We start from the raw sequence: 5,018 nt of genomic DNA on the forward strand, positions 1-5,018 counted from the left end.
TAAATGGCACACTAATTGATGTAATGGTCTGTTCTTTTGCACCTCTCCTGCGCTCTCTCTCTCTCCGCTCCCCTTTTACAACCTCTCTCTTCTCCTTTCACACTGCATTATAATGACCTGCTCCCATCTTGCTTTATTTCTTTTGTTCCACGCACACATGAACACAGATTTGTGAGTGACAGTTTAATGAGAAGTGCTTTTCCATTAAAGAGACAAAAGGAGAGAATGCATCAATTAACACCCACTTACAAACAACACACACACATTTCTAGATGGGTAAGATTTTATGAGTTTGGCTCAGACATACAAACACACACAACAAAGACTGATGTCCAGACGCATTAATTAAATCAGTCACAAGTAACTAATGTATTCATCCCACTCATACACTTTTTGTGGATGAATGAATCTCTATTTCTCTCACTCTCTCTTTCAAACGCATACAGTAGGTATAGAAAAAAATGTCTGTTATTCTTTTGTCTTCTTGTCTAGTCTCCTTGCACACAGTACACACACATGTACACGCACACTATGTACATGTGGATTGTAAGAATGTGAAAAGCCACAAGTCAGCCTTGTAGATACATACTGGTAAATCAAAAACTGGCTACATTATGACATCAGTGATTCTCACAGCAAAGCATAAGAAACCAACCAACATAAAGTCTATATTCAAAGAAAAACACCAATTTATGGCTTTTTCCCCTGTGTCCTTCAATTCCAATCTTCACTTTTTAAAAAAAATTTTTTTAACCTGTTCTACTTCCTCTGAGAATATGCAGAAGAATTAGAACAAACAGACACTTTTCCACATAATAATTCTGTGGACTTTGAAGACAGACAGCAGAAGCAGAGAGAAAGAAGTAGAGAGAAAGCCGGAGTAATAAGAGTCAGTTCAAAAGAGCATGAGACAGAAAACAGTTCTAGCTCAGTTTCAAAGTTCATTTCCGTCTTCCTCAGAGAAACGTTGTTCACATACGTCCACATGCATACACACCGATACAGGCAGCAGGAGAGGGATTGGACTCCACCACCGGTTTATATCTCAATAAATTAATATAAACAAACAAATGAGCACCAGAGATCTTTGCTCATGGACTCCACGTTCTCCATCTTTTTTCTCCACTAAGAGGGAGGGAGAATGAGGATGGAAAATGAGAAAGCAGAGAGGGAGAGCGAGTCCATAATAGAAGAGATAGAAAACACCAAAAAACACATAAAGAACAGAGGCAGGAGGCCAGACAGAAAACAAAGAAAAGGAGAATAAAATGATCAAACATCAAACAAAAACCAGAGGAGAAAAAGAGACAGATAAAAGGAATTAGTTCAAAATATACAACACTCACATGCGCATATAAAGTTATTAATTAATAACTTTTCTTCTTGTACACACTGGCAGTGAAGCAGTCTCTTCCACGACTATAGACAACAAAATCCACAGTCCTTGTTCTGTGCAAAAATGCACTTGAATGTTCAGCTGAAGCTAATTTGAGGCTTCAGCAGTATTAGCCAAATCAAATGGGTAACTTCCAAGGATTTGTGTTACTATCTTTCCACTGCATTCAGCAAGGAACTCGAAATGGGACTTTTGACTAAAAAAACTGTAATTCTGGAACTTTGATACAGTTACAAATGCTACCTGCTAGCCAAGGCTAACATTAATTCCTCAGCAGCTGCATTGAGACCCTCAGTCGAATCACTATTCAGTACCTGTGTAGTCACCAGACAACAGAAACAAAAACAATGACAAACTGTAATGTGTGATTGACTGTACTGAAACACAAAATAAGTGATCACAAAGAGAAGTGACAGTAAAGAACTATATTCTGTAGGTCATCTATAATATGTGTCTATCTGTTCAACACTCCTGACCAGATGGTGGCAGCAACCATTGTTGTTATCGAGCCAATAATAAATCTAAAAATGTAAGTTTCAGCAGTAAAATGCAACATATACATTAATGCAGCAGTAATATTAATCCAGAAACATCATTTATAATAGTAAAACACTGACAGACTTGCAGAACTTTTATTTGTAGTGGAGTATTTTCACAGTGGGGTTGGTATTAAGTTAGTACTTTTGCTTAAGTAATGGATCTGAATACTTCTTCCACCTCTGGTCAGCACACCCACAGCCCAACTGCACATGTGTGTTACCAGCCGAGCCTCCCCCTTTAAGGAAGGTGGCCGCGTGGGTAACCAGCGGTGTTGTTGTGAAAGGAGCTGCGGAGCTAGAACCACAGGTAGAGTAATCAGAGCGATCAGATGACTGATCGTGTTTTCTCTTGTGATTCTCGTTTCTGTGCTAGCAAACACAACACACAGCCTTTCACTAACGATTATACTGCAACCTGAGCTCATCTACACACTTCATGACTAAAGTAAAGTAACTACCCCTTATGACAATATGGTCATATGCTATATCACACATTAATTAATATTCAAATATATCGAATATATCTGCTATATTCCGCAGCCCTAATGGCCGCCCACGCTGAATATGGTTCTGCTCGAGGTTTCTGCATCTTAAAAGGAAGTTTTTCCTTGCCACTGTTGCCAAGTGCTTGCAGGGAATTGTTGGGTCTCAGTCTAGACCTGCTCCATAGGACACAAGTGCAATGAGATAACTTCTGTTATGAATTGGAGCTATATAAATAAATTGAACGAGTGGGAGAGACACAGCCTGGTTACTCTGCTGAGAGTCAGCCTGTTAAACCTGTGTTCAGTCCCATCCTGTTCTCTGTGATCACCTGTACTGTGTTTTCCTACAGCCAAATACACAATTTAGTTGTTCTCATTTACATATTTTTCTGTTTCTGTTTTCCTTAGAATGTAGTATGAAATAGTGATTTAATTGCAGCTAGCAGTCATTCTCAAGCTGCTGCGCTGTGGTGATAAAATCATTATTTCATGATTGCAATAATGATAACAGAATATCAGAAGACACCCAGCAGGCATTTTGAGATTTATCCCCTCTGGAGACTGGCTTTGGAGAAGCTAATTTTTTAGATGAGAAGAACAATAACTTAGTGATGATGGAAGGCTGAAACAGAAAATTCATTTTTAAATTTAACTGGCTTCATGTAAACTTGCTCACAGAGAGAACACCAACACTGATGGATGCAGCACAATGCCCCACCAACAAAGAGGTGCTAGTAGTCTAAAAGAGTAGCAATATACTTGTAGAGTAGCAACAGGATCCTACCTGGACCCGAGTTGAGTCTCAGTTACTAAGAACCAAGTGGATCCATCAAAACCTCTAGCTTATGACTAATTATCCACTGTGCCAGTCAACTCTTTGAAAACTTTTCAACTTGTAGCACACTGACTTCTGAATATAATGTAATGAATGTATAATGTAAATGTAAACTTTTCTTTCTACAATTCAATTAAATTTTTCATAAATATTTATAACAGAAATTATCTCATTGCACTTTTCCTATAAAGCAGGTCTAGACTGTACTCCATAATATTATTTATAGAGACCCAACAAATCCCACCAACAAACACTTGGCGCAGGGGGGAAGGAAAAACTTCCTTTCAAGAGGCAGAAACCTCAAGGTTGATAGAGAGAGAGCGAACGAGAGAGAGAGAGAGAGCAGGAGGAAAGATAACATACAGTAGCGCAATGCAAATTCCACATAGAAATTTAAAATAATGGTAAAAGTAATGGTAGTGGTAATAATATTAATATTAATAAAATAATAATAGGAATAACAATGATAATAATAAGACTAATAATAATTGTTGGTTGTCAAGCAGGAACAGGGGGGCAGCAGGTGGCCCGCAATCATCTCTACAGCTCCACAGGTAAGAATACCTGCAAGAAGCGACAGAAGGAAAGGGACGAGAGACGAGAAAGCACAAAACTAGAGAGAAGTTGTAGAGTTAGTAACATGCATTAATGGGATAAAAATGCATAGATGGAGAGGGAGAGGAGGAGAGAGGAGCTCAGTGCATCATGGGAAGTCTCCTGACAGTCTAGGTATAACCAACCAAGCTTTATCAAAGAGGAAAGCCTACTCCTAAATGTGGAGATGGTGTCTGCCTCCTGAACCCAAACTGGTACCTGATTCCAATTTACCTTCATATATAGACAGTTAGTGTGCATGTCTGCACATATGTGCGTGTTTGAGGAACCGAGACTACTGTTAGGGTTCTTTCATTAAGCCACTTCACAGAACAGCTGGTCCATGTTGGTGGATGGAGTGTGTAACTGAGCTGTGTGTGTGTGTCAGGAGGGTGAATGACTCTCAAAGACGACATTCAGACTTCAACTGAGGCAGTTCAGTGTTCTTTCTTGTGTGTGTGTTGAGAGGAAGCAAGATAAGAGGCGTCACTAAAAGCTTCCTTACTCTCACACACTCTGTTGCTTGTTTATTAAACAGGGTCCCATTTTTTTGTGTTTGTGGTGTCGGACTTTGTGTGCGTGCAGCTCCGAGTGTATGACATCCTGAAACAGAGTGGGAGGACAGACAGAGAGCGAGGAAAGTGATGGAGAGGGGAGGTGTAGAAGTCACTTGGGTGACAAAATGACAGAAGGGAGGAAGAGGAAGAGAAGAGAGAGACAGAGAGAGCAGCAGATTAAAAGAGAGATGAGCAAAGGTCAAGTATTTGAAAGAAGAAGGAAGTGTGTGACAAACAATCCCTGATCTCTCTCTGTATTTCCCAACTTCCCTAAGAAACTGTTTGTTTTCTTTCCTCTATCATGTTGACTGCTGGGACAGTCCCTGCTCGTCCAGCCCTCTGACCCAACCTTTTTATTTGACTTGGAAAGAGACAAAGACAGAGACACGCACACACACAGACACACCACAACAACCAGTTGAACATAGATTTTGGGAGGAAGTAGCTCGGCCCAAACACACAACGAAGATAAAACAATTATTTACTGTTGAGCTTTACTTTGGAGAGTTACTGGATTGAAAAGGAAGGAGAGAGTTACTGTGGAAGTGGGGAAAGGAGGACAGAGATATTCAACATATTTTTACAGAAAATTATAAGTAAAAATCTAAGATC

Source organism: Siniperca chuatsi, linkage group LG12 (genome assembly GCF_020085105.1).
Source record: "Siniperca chuatsi isolate FFG_IHB_CAS linkage group LG12, ASM2008510v1, whole genome shotgun sequence".
NCBI classification, from domain to species: Eukaryota; Metazoa; Chordata; class Actinopteri; order Centrarchiformes; family Sinipercidae; genus Siniperca; species Siniperca chuatsi.